Here is an 18,777-nt window from a genome sequence, read left to right as displayed (position 1 = left end):
AGGAGCACCCTGAGAGAAGCTGAGGCGGCGGGAGCAAACAAGGGATATAGGGGGGGCCTCCAGCGGAGCCGGGCCCAGCGGCCTGTCTACTCCAGCGGGGCCCAGCGGCACCCTGTCTACTCCAGCGGGGCTCAGCGGCACCCTGTCTACTCCAGTGGGGCCCCAGGCCCAGTGTTTCCTGAATGATGGAGAGGCACAGGCCTCGGGACCAGCCCGTGGCCGTGGCCTTTGTGCAGTGGTGAAGGCTGTGTGTGCGTGTGTGTGTGTGTACGTGTGTGCATGTGTGTGTGTGAGCATGTGTTCATGGTCGTATGAATGTGCGTGTTCGTGTGTGCGCACGCATGTGCGCATGTGGTTGTGTTCGTATGCGTGTGTTCGTGTGCCTGCACGTGTGTTTATGTGTGCACATGTGCGTGTGTGTGCGTGGGAGTGAGTGTGGGCTGCTGGAGGAGAGGGGATTCCTAATGGGGGACAGGCAAGCAGTATGTAACTGATCTGACCTGAGGGTCTCATCCTTTAGCCCTTTTTATAGCAGGTATCTTCCAACGAATCTTTTACTGTGCAGAGTTGAAATTCATAGATGATACAACCTACCTACACACAGAACTTAAAAATCAACGTGCTTCCCTGTCCATACCGTAGAGGAGAAATGACAAAGAATAATTTGTGATAAAATAACATAAACATGTTAACGTGTGACTGTTGAGGCCCCACCACACTGGCCACACCTGTCCACACAAGCACACGCGGATGCAGGTGCTGAGGCAGCGACTCACCTACCTCCAGCATGTTGCCATCGATGAAGTGATTTAAGGAAATGTTGGACAACTCTTGGTACCAAAGTGAACCTTCCCTAGATTTACACAGAACTGTAATTGTGTTCCTAGAAAGTTCATTGTATATTAATACCATTTTTTAAACACTATTAATTTCCAGGCTCAGATAATTAAACACAGGTTTTCACCTACATGAATGTCCTAGGGGACACTTGGGAATCTGGATGAGGGACAATTTATTGTGCCCGCTATGTTTGGAAGAATATCTTATTTCCCTGCCCTGCTCATAACTGCCAACAATGGCCCCTCATCACTGTAAGCACAGAAGAAAACACCACAGATTGTTTTTTGATGTTCTCTAGGGAGTGTTTGAGACCCTTTGAGCTAGAAGTTGGGCAGAAGGGAGGAAGAGAGTGGGGCAGCATTTCTAACCACTCAAAGCAATAGACACCCTCCTCAGCGTGGCCTGATGTCCTCTCAGCAGGGTGGAACCAAAAAATGTGGATGTCCACTGAAATAAAGTTACTGACCCCAGGACAACATGTGGATGAGGAATTTCCTAGACTGCTTTGAAAAGAGTTTCCTGTCTGCCTGGTCTGAAGGCTAGTTCAGCTGTCTGGCCAGCAGAGCACCCTCTCTCTGTGCTTCTGTGTGGTCCTGGCAAAGCTGATGCCCAGGAGGACACCCCTCCCAGACCCAGCATGGCCTCTCTGGAGGGGTGAATCTGCATAGGCACCCTCTCAGGAGCCCCCAAAGGAGTTCTTAAAGCCCTCATCTAAACCTTCACTCTGGCAGCTTCTCTCTGGCTTCCCTGAAGTCCTGACCCCTTTGCTGGTCTGAGTTGAGGGGGACAGAAGGGTGGAGTGCCCCCCTGGAAAAAAGCAGTCTGTGATTCCGTGATATTGAACATTATTTTGGTGTTATTTATCACCACGCTGCTGGTGCTAAATCAGAAAAGGAAACACCTTTAATGTCCATATCACAGAGTATTGGTTTACTACATTGGAATGTATTCATTCCATGTTTAAAACAGCAGCCAATGATATTAACTTGGGAAAATATGAGAATTTGAGGCGGGGAGACAGAATACAAAATTTGTACGGTTGTGGTATATATGTGTTTAAAAGCTGGAAGAAAATACATCAAGGGGCACCTGGCTGGCTCAGTCAGAAAAGCAAGTGACTCTTGATCTTGGGGTCATGAGTTTGAGCTCCATGTTGGGTGTGGAGGTGACTTAAATAAATAAAACTTAAAATACATCAAAATGTTAGCAATAATTGCCTCTGGGGCCATGAATAATTGGGCACCTTTTTTCTTGACGTTTGTTATTAAATTTTAGTTCCAATGTTTTGCAAGTGTTACCTTTATAATCCTTTTTTTAAGCTTTCTTTTTAACTGCCCTCGCGACTCTGAAACTGCTCACCTTTTTCCACCAGCACCTACAACTGCATCCTCTGGTGTCATTGCCCAGATTCCCCAGGACACTTACCAAAGTCCACCCCCCACCGGTACCCAACGCCCATCCACTCCTCTCCCTTCCACCAAGCACCAAACTCCTCTCCTGCAGGGAGGACACACTCAATCCCGTCCCCTCTGCTTTGCGCCCTTGCTGACATGTCCTACTTTTACAGTTTCTGACCGTCTCTGACTCCTGAGAACGGTGCCAGTCTTCCTGTTCACGTTGTTTCTCGTGCTCCCAGCTCCTTTCCTGTCTTCCGCCTCAACTTCTGCCTGGCCTGGAGAGCATAGAGCCCAGAACTTAACATCCCACACATCCCACAAACATATTAGCCCAAGTAACCCAATTCACTCATGGTCTGCTGGGCGCTACGTGCCCTCAGTGGGCATCTAACTTAATTCTCACCCAGCCATGCAAAGTAGGTATAACGTCCTTCTTTTGGAGCCCAGTAAGCTGCAATTTGAGGACAGTAAGTACGAGTCAGAGGTCACCGGCTATGCAGTTGACAGAGCCAATAGTGGAAACACTTAGTGCGGTTCCAAATTCTTTCCACAGTGTCAGGAGATTTGGTTTCAAGGCCCTCCTCTTAGCCAACGTCCACCGCAGGGCGTTCCTCATCAGAGGTCAAGCAGCATCTCAGTTTCCCATCCGAATTAGCAGCGGGTGGCGGGTATGCGAGGGGGGTGTTCACGTCCACCTGCCCCTCCTCTTGCATTGGGGTGAAAGTCCTGGCCGCAGGGAAGCCCTTCTGTTCTACGCAGCTCTTGTGATTTAGAAAAGCGTATGGGGCAAAGACTTAAAATTCAAACATTTACATCGCCAGGCTTCACCCTGGTGTTTCAGTGACGGCTTGAACCTTCCTCCATACTCCGCACTGACTGCCAAGGCTTTCTTGTTGGACCCTTCCCATCGTGTTCCATTTCCATGTCCTTCCTCCTCCTCTAATGGGACAGTGTCACAGAGCTGTGGGGCCTGGAGAGGGCAGGGGCAGGGGTAACCATTCTTTAACAAATCTTCTCCACTGCTCCCCACACAGTTCTCTCTCACTGTATGTTCTTGACACTGCTGGCCTTGGTGCTTTTGAGCCAGGAGAAGGAAACAGGAAAATTATAAGGTCATTTCTATTATGTCTTTACAAGTGCATCCAGGGGAACGGAGCATGGAGCTCAAAAAACTTCAGTGAAATAAAAAAGGGCCACACACCCCTCCACCCCCGCTTCCCACAAGGTGCTCTGGGGCAGGGGCAGCTGTCTCCCAGGTGCTCTGAGCCAACAGCCAGATTACAAAGCTGACAGTGGGGTGCCCGGGGAGCTCAGTCGGTTAAGCACCCGGCTTCGGCTCAGATCATGATCTCGCAGTTCAGAGGTCACGATCTCCTGGTTGGTGGGTTCCAGACCTGCGTCAGGCCCTGTGCTGACAGATCAGAGCCTGGAGCCTGCTTTGGATTCTGTGTCTCCCTCTCTCTCTGTGCCCCCCCCAAAAATAAATAAACATTTTTAAAAGTTTTTTAAAAAGCTGACACTGCCCATTGCTTCTGTAAATAATTCCTTCAAAAGAGAGCCCTTCTGTAATAAGCAGATAAACACGAGGTGCTGAAATGCTAGGTTAGCCTAAACAACAAACAGGAAAATAATTAGCTTGTCTGTCCCTCCTTCTACAGGGTATACGTGGTCAGGTTAACAGATGTAGAAAAGATTCAGTTCTCACAGACACATTTAGTGAGTATTTCTACTCCTGGAACAAGAGACTCAGATTTTTAAGGATTTCAACGCAAACATGTTTACTAAACTGTGTTTAGTTAAATATATGTAATTGAGTATATACCAGATATGAATATACATAAATTCATAGCAATCCAAAAAGCATATGTATCATAATGCATGTATGCTTTTGGGCATTTGGTTGATGGGGTGTGTGTTTGTTCATTTCGCTGCAAAATATTTCTCTCCCATTATGTCCAGTTCAGGATCCGATAATGACTGTTCATTTATCCAGAGAACACTAGCACAATACTGAATAATACTAAGAGAAGAAGAAGCATCTCCACAGTTTTCTATTAGAAACTACAGAACGTGGAGGAATCTGTTATTTGACACGTGTTGCAGTTGTAACATCCATAATAAAGTACAATCTTGTTTCTGCAGTAAAATACATGACTATTAACATCAGGTGCAGTAAATAAAGACCATAAATAGTTTCACGTCTGGTCTTGCCACCAAATGAGTTAGAAACAATTTTTTTTTTTTTTATTTTCGGAGCACTGTGGATTTTAGAAGTACAGAAAAGGATGTGTGGAGGTGAGTGCACAAACATGAAAAAATATTCACAAATAGATGTTTTAGGAGTCAAATGAACAAATCTGAGGCAACAGACTAGAGATTCTATTCATGGAAATCCCATAAAAACACGAGTTTCATTGAAGTATTATTGAAAGTTTTATTGAAAAACACAAGTGTTATTGAAGGCGTGACCTGCACTGAACAGCAGAAAGTAACTGAATAAACCAAAGAGGTAAAAGAGGTAAAAGATCTGTACACTGAAAACTACAGAAAGCTTATGAAAGAAATTGAAGAAGACACCAAGAAATGGAAAATTATCCCATGCTCCTGGGTTGGGAGAACAAATCTTGTTAGAATGTAGATACTACCCAAAGCAATCTACACATTCAGTGCAATCCCAGTCAAAATAACACCAGCTTTCTCCACAGAGCTAGAGCAAACAATCCTAAAGTTTGTATGGAACCAGAAAAGACCCTGAATAGACAAAGGAATCCTGAAAAAGAAAACCAAAGCAGGAGGCATCACAATCCCAGTCTTCAAGCTGTATTACAAAGCTGTAATCATCAAGACAGTAAGGTACTGCCACAAGAACACACACTCAGATCAATGGAACAGAATCGAGAACCCAGAAATGGACCCACAAACGTATGGCCAACTAATCTTTGACAAAGCAGGAAAGAATATCCAATGGAATAAAGACAGTCTCTTCAGCAAGTGGTGCTGGGAAAACTGGACAGCGACATGCAGAAGAATGAACCTGGACCACTTTCTTACACCATACACAAAAATTAACTCAAAGTGGATGAAAGACCTCAATGTAAGACAGGAAGCCATCAAAATCCTCGAGGAGAAAGCAGGCAAAAACCTCTTTGATCTTGCCCACAGCAACTTCTTACTCAACAAGTCTCTGACGGCAAGGGAAACAAAAGCAAAAATGAACTATTGGGACCTCATCAAGATAAAAAAACTTCTGTTCCACAAAGAAAACAATCAATAAAACTAAAAGGCAACCAATGGAATGGGAGAAGTTATTTGCAAATGACATATCAGATAAAGAGTTAGTAGCCAAAATCTATAAAGAGCTTCTCAAACTCAACACCCAAAAACCAAATAATCCAGGGAAGAAATGAGCAAAAGACATGAATAGACACTTCTCCAAAGAAGACATCCAGATGGCTCACAGATACATGAAAAGATGCTCAACATCTCTCATCATCAGGGAAATACTAATTAAAACCACAATGAGATACCACCTCACACCAGTCAGAATGGCTAACATTAACAACTCAGGCAATGACAGATGTTGGCGAGGATGCAGAGAAAGAGGAACCCTCTTGCACTGCTGGTGGGAATGCAAACTGGTGCAGCCGCTCTGGAAAACAGTGTGTAGGTTCCTCAAAAAATTAAAAGTAGAACTACCCTACGACCCAGCAATTGCACTACTAGGTATTTATCCAAAGGATACAGGAGTGCTGATTCGAAGGGACACATGCATCCCAATGTTCACAGCAGCACTATCAACAATAGCCAAAGTATGGAAAGAGCCCAAATGTCCATTGATGGATGAATGGATAAAGAAGATGTGGTTTATATATATACAATGGAATATTACTCTGCCATCAAAAAGAATGAAATCTTGCCATTTGCAACAACGTGAATGGAACTAGAATATGTTAGGCTAAGTGAAATAAGTCTGTCACAGAAAGACAAATATATGATTTCACTTATATGTGGAATTTAAGAAACACAACAGATGAACATAGGGGAATGAAAGGAAAAATAAGATATTAAGATAAAACCAGGGAGGGAGGCAAACCATAAGAGATTCTTAAATACAAAGAACAGGGTTGTTGGAGGGGAGGAGGATGTAGGAATGGGCTGGATGGGTGATGGGTACTCAGAAGGGTACTTGTGATGAGCACTGGATGTCATATGTAAGTGACGAATCAGTAAATTCTACTTCTGAAACCAATATATCACTGTATGTTAATTAGCTTGGATTTAAATTAAAAAAAAAAAAGCAAGTATAACCCTGTTACAGTGGGTGGGATGGGGCTGCCCCATCCAGGGACAAAAATGGACAATTCAATCTGAGCAGAAAGGGAAGTCTGGAACGGATGTGAAGCTGGCTCTGCTATCATATCAGAGTCTGAAGGCCGACATGACTCAGACACACCTTTGGATGCTTCAGTGTTTATTACACTTCGATCAGAGCAGAAACACACTACCTTAGTGGTGCGTAACCTACAAGCAGTTCATGTTACCTCCCTTAATCCTTCCAGCTGTCCCTGTGTGGTGTGCTATTATTATGATCCATTTTCAGAAGAGAAAACTACATCTCAGAAAGGTGGCTGAGCCAGCCCCAGGTCACCCAGCCAACGCCAGCACAGCTGGGGCTGCAGCCTAGATCCCTGGACCTCCTCCTTGTCACTCATGGTGCTACAGCCACACTGGCCTGATTGCATTCTTGAACTGGTCCAGATACTCTCCACCCAGGAAGCAAGCAGCCCGGACATGCCCTCTTTGGCCTACATACCCCATGCCACCCTCACCTGTTTAAACTTAAACATCATCTACAGAGAAGCCTCCCCTGAATTGCCCAGACTGACCTAGGCCCCGCCCCACCCTGCAGGTGCTCTCCCAGCTCACGACCTTCGCCATGCAAAACACTCATCTCAGTGGCCACTTTTTTAAAAATTATGGAACCATTTATTTAATGATACGCCTTCCTGAGCAGCCCTCAAGCTCCACGGGAGCCGGGACCCTGAGCGTCGTGCTCATTTTCTCCCCCCACAGGAGCTGCACAGCACCTGCTGCCTGGTTTGAAGCTCAAGGGAAGATCAATCAACAAAACATCTGACTCAAACCTCAGCTGTCACCCCACTCACTGCGTGGAATTATCTCACCACTTCTCAAGCCTGGTCTCTACTGTTTGGCAAAGATCTCCTAGGCATTGGTGAAGTGAGATACTTTCTTCCAGGGGACACATCCTCCACACGTTTAAATCCTACCACTACGAGCCTGCGGCAGCTCTACAGGGTCGATGTCTGGTGCATGCACGAGTTCTTGTCCACGGGGCAGCACTAGCGGTGGTTAGTGGGCCACATCGGGCTGTCAGCACAGTGAGATGTCACCAGCAAGATTGTCCTGCTGCTCTTAAGACAGTGTCTTTCCTAAGACCAGCCTCCCTGGTCTTACCCCCAAGATCCTGCTATGAAACAGGGGCAAAGGTGGAGAATTTCCAGCTGTGTCTAGAGGAAACTTTTACTCTGTCTGGATAATAATAAGTAGGATGTGGGAAGAGACAAGAGAAAGGAAAGAAAGAAAGAAAGAAAGAAAGAAAGAAAGAAAGAAAGAGGAAGGAAGTCTAAGAGCCAATGGACCCCCAAAAAAGGGTTGGTGGCCCTATTGTCGCTGATTGTTGTCAAGCAGCCAGCACTAAACAGTTATGAGACTCAAACAAGGTCAAGAGCTCTGGAAGCCTGAAGCATCGCCAAGTATTAGTACTTAAAATTGTATTATGGGAGGGGGCACCTGGGGGGCTCAGTTGGTTGGGCGTCCGACTTCAACTCAGGTCATGATCTCATGGTTCATGGGTTCGAGTCCCACGTAAGGCTCTGCGCTGACAGCTCGGAGCCTGGTGCCTGTTTCAGATTCTGTGTCTCCCTCTCTCTCTGCCCCTTCCCTGCTCATGCTTTGTCTCTCTCTCAAAAATAAACATTAAAATAAAAAATTTAAAAATTGTATTACGGGAGAGAAGTGGGTTTGAGAATGATTCTCTTACGGAATGAGAATGGGTTTGTGTATCATGTGATAAAGGTAGGAGGCACTCGCGAACGTTGTGTCCTTGGTTTAGAAACAGAAACATGGAGTTTTTCCTCTTTCCCAGCCCACAGTGGGTCCTTTCTTGCCACCATCCACTAGGAACTTTCTGGAAAGCCCCAGGTGTGGGCAGTGGTAAGTTCAGAGGCACTGCTTCCTCTCACGGCAGAGGCTGCAGACTACATTGCAGTCGGTCCTGAACCCACCAGGAAGTGCCTGTCTGTGCCTCACCTTCCTCACTCTTGAAATGGGGATAATAACATACTCTCCTGGAGTTGTAGGGATTAACTGAGATAATCACACGTGTGCAAGTTTCTAACCCATGAATGGGTAACTCCCTTTACACCCCTAAGTCCCCCTCGGACACGTCTCAGCCCAGCCCCCTGACCGTGGATGCCAGGCCTCATGATGGACAGGATGGGCTTCTTATGTATTCTTCCAAAGATAGACTATGGCTGTGTAAACAAATAAGTTTCCCCTTTATGACACAATAGTAGCATACTATAGTTGAGGGGGTATTCCGTATTGATACTCAGGGGGCTCCCCCTTGCCTCATTATAGCTAAATAATATTCCACTGGCTGGCTGACTCAGAGAAAATTTATGCAGTCCACTTTTGATAGACCCTGACATGTTTATAGCCTTCTGCAATTACAAACAATACTGCATTGAATAACTTTGTACATGTATCATTTCCCACATGTGGGAGTCTCTCTGTGGAATCACTTCCTATGCAGTAAAACTGGGTGAATTGTGTACGCATTCACCAATTGTGTATGGCATTACCAAACTAAATCCAAATGGAACTCTTGGGGCACCCAGCTGGCTCAGTGAGAGGAGCACGAGACTGTTGATATTGGTGTTGTGAGTTTGAGCCCTATATTGGGTGTAGAGATTACTTACAAATAAATAAACTTAAGGGATGCCTGCTGGCTCAGTCAGTTAAGCATCTGACTCTTGCTTTCAGCTCAGGTAATGATCTCATGGTTAGTGAGATCAAACCCAGCCATCGGGCTCTGGACTGACAGCACAGAACCTGCTTGGGATTCTCTCTCTCTCTCTCTCTCTCTCTCTCTCTCTCTCTCTCCCCCTCCTCCCCTCACTCTCTCTCTCCCTCTAAAATTAAAAAAAAAAATTTTTTTAACTTAAAAAGGCGTGCCTGAGTGGCTCAGTCGGTTAAGTTCCCAACTCTTGATTTGGGCTCGGGCCATGATTTCACTGTTGGTGGGACTGAGCCCTGCACTGGGCTCTGCACTGACAGCGTGGAGCCTGCTCGGGATTCTGTCTCCTCTCTCTCTGCCCCTCTCCTGCTCAGGCATGTCTTCTCTTTTTCTCTCAAAATAAATATATAAACTTTAAAAAAATATATTTTTTAAAGTATAAAATAAAGTATAAAATAAATATATATAAACTTTAAAAAATAAAAATAAATAAACTTAAAAATACATAAATATATATATATGTATCAAGGGGGGAGTCTTGGCTGACAAAGAGAACATTGTCGAGAGGTCTGCTCGGAAAGATGAAAACAAAGGGTTCAGAATACTTTTCCTACAGATGTGCTGACATTGCTGGCAAGTGGCCCATAAGAAAGTCCTATTATTGGTCTATATCTCCCATAGCTACCACTGAAAGTATTACAGGTACATAAAGGAATCTTGGTTGGCTGAAGTTTTGTTTGTTTTTCACGAGAAGACAAGCTGTCAGCCTTCATAATCTTTGCAGTCTGGGAAGGTAGTTTTAAAGCTGGAATCCACAAAGACGGAAAAATAAATCCATGCTTTCGTTTTATTATGGAAAAAGCAAAACAGGGGCGCCTGGGTGGCTCAGTCGGTTAAGCGTCTGACTTCGGCTCAGGTCATGATCTCGCGGTCTGTGAGTTTGAGCCCCGCGTCGGGCTCTGTGCTGACAGCTCAGAGCCTGGAGCCTGTTTTGGATTCTGTGTCTCCCTCTCTCTGACCCTCCCCCGTTCATGCTCTGTCTGTCTCTGTCTCAAAAATCAATAAACATTAAAAAAAATTTTTAAAAAGCAAAACAGATACATATATTCTCTTTTTTAATTTTTTCAATGTTTATTTTTGAGACAGAGAGACATAGTGCGAGTGGAGAGGGGCAGAGAGAGAGGGAGACACAGAATCTGAAGCCGGCTCCAGGCTCCGAGCTGTCGGCACAGAGCCAGACATGGGGCTTAAACCAGCAAACCGTGAGATCATGACCTGAGCTGAAGTCGGTCGCTTAACCGACTGAGCCACCCAGGCGCCCCCAGCTACAGCTACTCTTATGGCCACTGACTAAAATATCAAGTCTCCTTAGTGGTGGAGCAAAGGTGGAGTTATTCAGATGCTTAAGCACATGGTACTGACTAGTAGAGGAAGTTACAATTTAAAATATGGTTAATAACAAAAATGAAATGAATTCTGTATAAATTTAGCTTTGTTGCTAGAAACCTCTCCAAACAGCTTTCAGGTCGGGACAAATAATGAAAAGGTATAGAAACCAACACGAAAACTATACAAATGGTAGAGAAAAGTTGGAGGACGGGTAGGCATGGTTCCCAGTAGAGCACCTGAATGTCCCCACGCAGCAGTGTCTGGAAAAGGACACTGGTCCGTAGCCTGCGGCCCAGGCCTCCAGGTCTGGCCGGCCTCGGGCTCCTCACGACTCCTGTGGCCTCAGGCTCATCATCTCAATACAGGTATTTGATCCGCTTATGTCGTGTGTTACTGTGAGGGACAAATACTATCATGGAAAATGTTCTGAGGTTAAAAACTCCACATGAACGTAAATTAGTATCTCCTGCATTGATTGGCATCCGATATCCGTGTCACACACGATCAGGTCCTTAAACTGAGTTCACCGATGGAGCACTGTCTCAGTAAGCATAAACCGTGCGCAGCTTTCGCGAATGCTGGGGTGCTCCCAGCTCCAGCTCCTCCCCGCGGACTTCTGGCGAGTCCCCCACCAGAGCAGTAATTCCGCGCGACCACCAGATGGCGCTCGTTACCAGACGAGCCTGAGGTCCCTTCAGAAATTGAGCATTTTCCCTAAGGAGCTTTTTTGTTCAGGTTTGCTCATTTTGTTTGTTTGTGTTTGTTTGTTTGTTTGTTTGTTTGTTTAGGTTTCTTCATTTTGTAACTGAAAAAACAATCATTATTATAAAGACCATGTGGTGACTGTGAAAATATACCAAACAGTGTAAGAGACAACAAGGAAATCCCCCGTCTCTGGGAAGGCTCGTAAGCGGTGTCCTTCCCCGGTTTGAATGCAATAGTGTGTAGCCCCACTGGCTGCTTGAAATCACCCCAAAAGTACAACCAGACCAACACAAAGCCACTGTGCCCACGTCTACCCACCCCAGACACGCACACATCCACATCCAGCTCCGTGCTCACCAAGTTTAAGGCCATAACCCCTTCGTCGCTTGCTGGCTTCTTGCTGAGGCCTCATCCTTCCAGAGGGAATAGCATTACCAGACTGGCTGAGCCGGCTGGACTTCAGGGTGTTAGCAGGTCAGTAACTGAATCAACAGTTTCAACAAGCATATGAAACATTTTGCAGGCAAATATATTAACATATAGTTTGCACACACACACACACACACACACACACAACGTTTTTTCTGGGATAAAACTGTAACGACGTTTGCCTCCTTTATCCAGCGACTTAGCAATACCAACTACTCCCCGTGCGGCCAAGAACCAACAGCAAAGGGGAGCCAAAACCCTGGTTGGTCATAAGGTTCATTCAACAAAAGGACACAGTTTAATTCAATTTGATTGGCTCGAGTTTTTATTTTTTTAAATGTTTAGTTATTTATTTTGAGAAAGAAAGAGCACGAGCTAGGAGGGGGTAGAGAGAGAGGGAGCAGACTTCGCACTGTCAGAGAAGAGCCCTATGTGGGGCTCGAGCTCACGAACCGTGACGTCATGACCCGAGCCGAAATCAAGAGTTGGATGCTTAACTGACTGAGCCACCCAGGTGCCCCTTAGCTCAAGTTTTTAAAGTCCGGACCCCAGTTTTCTCATTCGGCACTCAGAGGGTCCCTGAGCGCCCCAGCCTGGGCACTGTGGGTGCAGAAGCACCAGTGACCTCTGGCACGTACACAATGTCACTGGTGGGGAAAACCAGTGTGTCCCCTTCCGGGAGCAGGAGGGAAGATGGAGCTGAAGCAGCACTCATTTCCTGGACCTGAGGGTCTTGGAAGCTGTGCAAATGGCCAGTGAGCAGGGAGCAGGGAGGGGAGGAGACCCTGGTTCAGTGACCTACGGTGTGCCTGGCCCCTGAAAGGCAGCAAATCCATTTCCTCCCTCACGATTGCTCCCTTTAGGCCCACAGACACCTGAAGCCCCTCATCCGCACACAAAGCCTTTAATCCAGAATTCAAGATCCAGAGTCAACAACAGTAACATCTGAGTTAACACGCTGGTATGATCTAGATCAAGTACAAGGGTAAATATTGAGCTGGTGGGGCTACAGTGCGGGAAGTGTGCCCACAGCCTGAGAGGGAGGAGAACACAGGGGCTGGGGGCCCAGGCTGGCGTCCACTTTGTCATTCATTCTTTCAACACGCTCCCTCTACTGCGAAGCCTGCACTTGCACCCGGGAGGGAGCAGGGCAAACAAGAGAAACCCTGCCCTCCCGGCCCAACTTCCCGGGCACAGGCCCTGCACAGCGGTGCTGTTGTGGTCCTAACGGCGCCAGACACAGGCCAAGCACCTCACGGCCCTGTGTCATTTACTCCTCACAGCAGGCCATGAGGTGGGCGGGATAATCCCCAGTCCCGGCTAAAGACACTGAGGCTGGACTTTGCACCTGACCGCTCAGATGCGAGCTTCCGCCCATCTTCCTCTAGGTGAAGACGCTGGAAGGGGACCCCCTGGGCCAGAGCCCCACCCCCCACCCCCCACCCCCAATGCCGACTGCCCTTCCACCCAGGTTCCTCTGCTGGGAAAGCCTGTGATGGCCAGGCAGCGAGGTGACGGGCAGAACGACAGGTGCCCCGTTCCAGACGCCCAGCAGCGCGTTTGCCCAGCGTCGGGGAGGCACGTGGGGACCAGCGGGCCCCGGGCATCTGGGTGCGGCCGGGCCGGTGCACTACCTGCCGGCCCGACCGCAACGGGGAGACCAGCGCGCCGCTGCACCTGCGCCGGGCCCCGCCTCCTCTGCCCCGCCCCCAGAGACCCGGCAACCAATTGTTGGCGGCGGCTTCGTGACGTCCCTGTTGCCCTGCAAACCGGGGGGCGCGTCCGGGCCTTCCCCTGCGGATCCTGCAGGGATGCGGGAGACAAGGGAGGGGCCGGGGGAGCTGAAAGAAGCCAAGGGGGGGGGGGGGGGGTGGCGAGATCGGTACAAACGGTGCGTATATTCTTGCAGGACCACAGGTTACCTGGGCTTGGCCGTCCGGCGGCGGGAAGGACGGGGAGCTGGCCCCAGCGCCCTGGGGCCGAGAAGATCCCTCGTGGTCCTGAGCCGCAGTCCGCCTTCGAGGCCTTGCACCGGCTGTGCTGCCCCGCGAGGACGCACGACACGGCTCCGTGCCGCCTGCACGGACCGCGCACGACCGTTTGGTCAAACCCGAGCTGCATGCGTGCCCGCCGCACCCAAGTGCCTCCCCCGATTGGTAACAGGCTGGACGCCTTTCTGCACGAAAGAGGGAAACATCGCTGCGTTCCAGAGTGGTAGCGGGGAAGACACAGACGTGGGGAAACCACGTGGATGGTTACAACGTAACCCCCTGGCAGAAGACTGCTGTCCGCGTCTTCCTCTGCCTTTTCAGCACTCAGGTGAACACACCTGGCCGCACCACAGCGCGCGTGCGCACAGGCTCCCGGCGCGCGCTCCCGGATGAGCTGTGCGGGGGCCAGTGCTCTCCTGCCCCCAACCTGCCTGTGACACACCTGGTTACATGGGCCCAAGTGAGACCTGGGTCTGTCAGTCACCGAGTCTCCGGGGACTCTGCAGACCAACTTCAACACAAATACCATGGAAGCTGGGCCACAAGGGTGGAAAAGAAAACGTCAAATTCCTCTTGGTATTTACAGCACTAGAGGGTCGCAGAAGGAAGGTCGCCGCAGGGTGAACACAGCGCCGTTCACAGGGAGGTGCACGTAACTCCCAGCGCTCCTGGGTGGACGTGGTCATGCCCCCACTGACGACGGAGAAGCTGAGACACAGTGGGTACCCTGGGACAACAGACACACTGCGTGCAATTTCCCAGTGTTTATTAAAATGGCAAACGCACCGGCTCCACTCTGCGGAAGGCACTGAAGTCCGTGGGCACATGGCCAGGACGCTCACACCACCCCGTGCTTAGCAGGGACCCCTCCGGCTCCTCGTGCTCTGTGTCCTCACCTTGAAGTTCCTAACAGTCTCATCTCTCAATCTGTGTTTTGTAAGTGGAGTCCGAGGAGACTGCGCTGGGGGCTCCAGGTTGTTCTTGCCCTTTAGTTGTCCCCGCATCCGCGGGACAGCCTCCCAGGCCCCCAGGAGACACCCTCTGTGCTGCGCTTTCCCAGGAGGGGCCGGGCAAAGAGGAAAGGAAGGGTCAGGCAGGCACACCCGTCAGGGCAAGTCTGAGGTGGGGCCTCAGGACGTGTGAAGGGCTGCCCTCAGCCCCTAAGTATCTGTTCCCTGAAAGAATGTGACGTTAAATAACAAAAACAAAAACATGCCACCAAGACACATCAAGGGTGAACCCACACAACAAAGGGAGTCCTTCCCTGGTGTTTGGACAAGGTGCCTCAGAGTTCCACTTTGTATGGGGACCCTCACATTACGTCGCTGGCCCTGGCAGACCAATATCCAAATTATACGTCAGAGCACAGTGAAAACGGAGTCGCGATACTCACTGACTTGTGCTCCCAGGTGACGTATGACCAGAATATAGCCTCAGGGTGATTGGAATGTGACACACATGAAAGCAAGAGCCTTGTCTGTCTTGCTGAAACTTGTATTATGAGACCCTAATATGAAGCGTGACACAGAGGGTTTTTCCTATGAAATATTTGTGCGTTTATATTAACTGAATACATTTTACTGTAACCCAATGAAATAGACACTTAAAAAGCTGAAATAACCTGAATGTTCTGGGAAAGGTAAGTTTGGTACATCCATGCAATTGAATACTGCGTAGCTGTAGGGCATGAGTTTGTTCTTCAGGCACTTGTATGGAAAGATCTCTGAGATAAACTGTTACCATTCATGGAGCACCTGGCTGCCGTAGTTGGTAGAGCATGGGACTCTTGATCTTGAGGTAGTGAGTTCAAGCCCCATGTTGGGCATGTGGCGAAGGGGAACAAGGTGGTTCTGGATGGCTGGGGGCGGGGGGAGGTTTTCAAGGTATGTTATTTTGTACCTTTGGATTTTGAAACAAATGCTTATGAATAACCAAATAAACAAGAATTAATACTTGGAAGACCCGAGAGAGCTCGGGTATTCATTAATGTGGGATTACACATTGCTCAGCAAACACAAGAAGCAGAGCAGTGCCTCTAGGGTCCTTCGTGTAGGATACATGTTTACATACTTTGCACGTGGTCCGGAGGACTTTACAGCACACGGCGTTCCTAGACATCCAGGTAGGGAGTGCTGCGTGTTTCGCCTGCAGACAGCAAGCAGCTTGCTTAACACACACACATGCTGTATTTAGGGTGTGTTTCTGCACACGTGACCGTGGACCTGGCCTGTTAGCAAACATGGGGAGAGGTGTAGACTGAATGGAAATACTGCAGAGAGATGCATACAAAAACAACCCGAGGATGCCCGTGAGGTCACATAATGTGTGCTGCGCAAACTCAGGGAAGGTGACAGTTAAGTGCTGAGAGGAATGCCCGGCTCTGACCAACACAGGGCGGCTTCACCTCACGGGCCTGATGCCCCCACACCCACACTTCTGCAAATGGCGACACTACTGGCCTCCTTTCTGCCGGTGGCCCCTCCCCTTGTTGAGGTCACCTCTGCCCCAAGACCCCGTCGTCCACGGGATAGCTGCCCAGCTCCAGGATCTCAGGTAGTCGAGGGCTTGCAGGTGAGTGAGGTGACGTGACTGGCTTTGGGATAGAACACCCGGCTCGACGCCAGCCCGAGGTGCGTGACCCTGAGCGCCTCACTTAACTTGGGTGCTTCCATTTCCTCATCTGTGAAGACAAGTGATAATAATCTAACATTGTGTTACTGTTTAAGGGTCGGATGCATTAACACATGGAAACCACTCAGGGCACCACCAAGTGGAGGCATTCGGTAAGGGTTTTGTGGCCTTTGCTGTTAATTCTCCAAAGTGGCTTCGATGGCCTGGCTTCTCTGCTCTCCAGACCCTGCAGCCCACCTGATCTCCCACCCAGCTTTGACAGCGGGTGATTTCAGGCACCCCATGACCCCAAGCTCCGCCCTGGGAATGAGCTTGGGCTCAGCTCTCCCTCCCGGATGTGCAGGAGGAAGAGAATTGTTGCAGGATACTTTGGTTTCAGAAAGGGCGAACCCCACTGAGGAGGCAGTGGGGCAAGCACAGAGGCTCCTCTTCCCATCTGACTCACCCCTGCAACCCTGGACTCTCACGCCACCCCCCCCCCCAGCCCCAGAGCAGCCCAATCCAGCTGCCTTGCAGTGGGAAGGGACCCAGCCTCCCCCACCCCCTACCAGTCTGTTCTCCCAGCTCCTGGGGCTCACCTCCCACAAAACCAGAAAGCGGTGCTGCCCAATATAACTTTTTATTTATTTGTTTTTAAAAAATTTTTTTTCAACGTTATTTATTTTTGGGACAGAGAGAGACAGAGCATGAACGGGGGAGGGGCAGAGAGAGAGGGAGACACAGAATTGGAAACAGGCTCCAGGCTCTGAGCCATCAGCCCAGAGCCCGACGGGGGGCTTGAACTCACGGACTGCGAGATCGTGACCTGGCTGAAGTCGGACGCTTAACCGACTGCGCCACCCAGGCGCCCCCAATATAACTTTTTAAAAAAATTTTTTTAACGTTTATTTATTTTTGAGACAGAGAGACAGAGCATGAACAGGGGTGGGGCAGAGAGAGAAGGAGACACAGAATCCGAAGCAGGCTCCAGGCTCTGAGCCATCAGCCCAGAGCCCAACGCGGGGCTCGAACTCACGGACCGCGGAATCGTGACCTGAGCTGAAGTCGGACGCCCAACCGACTGAGCCATCCAGGCGCCCCCCAATATAACTTTTTGTGATGATGGAAATAGTCCCTACTTGTGCTGTCCGATGTGTTAGCCACTAGCTGCATGTTCGAAACAAGGCTAGTGAATCAGGGAATTGAATTTTAAATTTTATTTCATTTTAATTCGAATGGCCACTTGTGGCTAGTGATTACTGTATTGGACAACATGGCTTTGAACTGTCCCTCCTGACCTTGTTTTCTTATTGGTGAGCCAGCCTTGCTTCAAGATTGGCAAATATGTTTTTCAAATTTGGTGACTGATGTGGAAATGTTGGGGTGAGGAGTGAACAGTCCAGAAAGAAAAAGAGAAGATGGTTTCACGAAAGCACGAGGACAGGCCCCATGGGCGGTTGGGGGGTTGTGAGGAGTGACAGGTTACATACCCTCAGCTTGGGAGGGGGTCAGGGACAGCGTAAGTCTGTAAGGAATTTGGGAGCAAGGTTCCCAGGGCCTTGAGGGGCTAGCTGCTGTTAGGTCACTGACTACAGTGGAGCGAAACCTGGGTCCTGAGACCCTCCCGCTGTGTATCAGCGGCCATAAGCCTGGAGGATGATTGCAGGCATATACCTTGGGGGGGAGGGGGAGGTAAAGAAGGTTCCCAAAGGAATTTTATATGTCAAAGTGGATGTTGGCTGATGTCCAGCTAAGGTTGCCTTTTGCCTCCAGCAAAGTAGGAACCTGGGGGCCGCTGAGCTTCCAGAGGAAGGTGGCTGTTTCAAGTACTCGTCGATGGGCTGCAATTGTAAGGAAGTTTAATTTTTTTCCTCTTGTTTTTGTTCTCCAATCAGTGATGATACTAGTTTCACCCTTCAGTGAGCAGCTGCTTCTGAGGGTAAGGAGAAAGGTGTATTTCCATTCAACGTCTCCCCTTTCCCCAGTGGCACAGAGGCCATCGGAGCATGATGCCAAGCCTGGGGGACGGGTCCTGGGCGGCTACGCTGACTGCCAGCCACCTACCTCCGCGAACTTCCTTCTTCCACGTCGGCCTCTCTGAGCTCAGGCCGCCTTCATGGCGCTCGTTCATGACCTTCTAAAACATATTCTCTGGGAATGGGTCGGGCACACACCTGAGAGTGAGGCAGGAGCTTGGGTTTGTGTCGGAGAGAGGAGCTGAGAGGGCAGGGAGAGAGGCCTGGCCATGACCTCATGAGGCAGCAGAAATGTCCTTCCTTTTCCAAAAGCCAATGATAACCCTCTGCCCCTGCTGGCCAGGAAGAGGGGGCTTGCAGGAGCCTCACTGGCCCGCGGACAAGCCTTTCTGGCAGGAGGG

This window comes from Prionailurus viverrinus, unplaced genomic scaffold (genome assembly GCF_022837055.1).
Source record: "Prionailurus viverrinus isolate Anna unplaced genomic scaffold, UM_Priviv_1.0 scaffold_67, whole genome shotgun sequence".
In the NCBI taxonomy this organism is placed as follows: Eukaryota; Metazoa; Chordata; class Mammalia; order Carnivora; family Felidae; genus Prionailurus; species Prionailurus viverrinus.
This window is presented reverse-complemented; position numbering follows the sequence as displayed.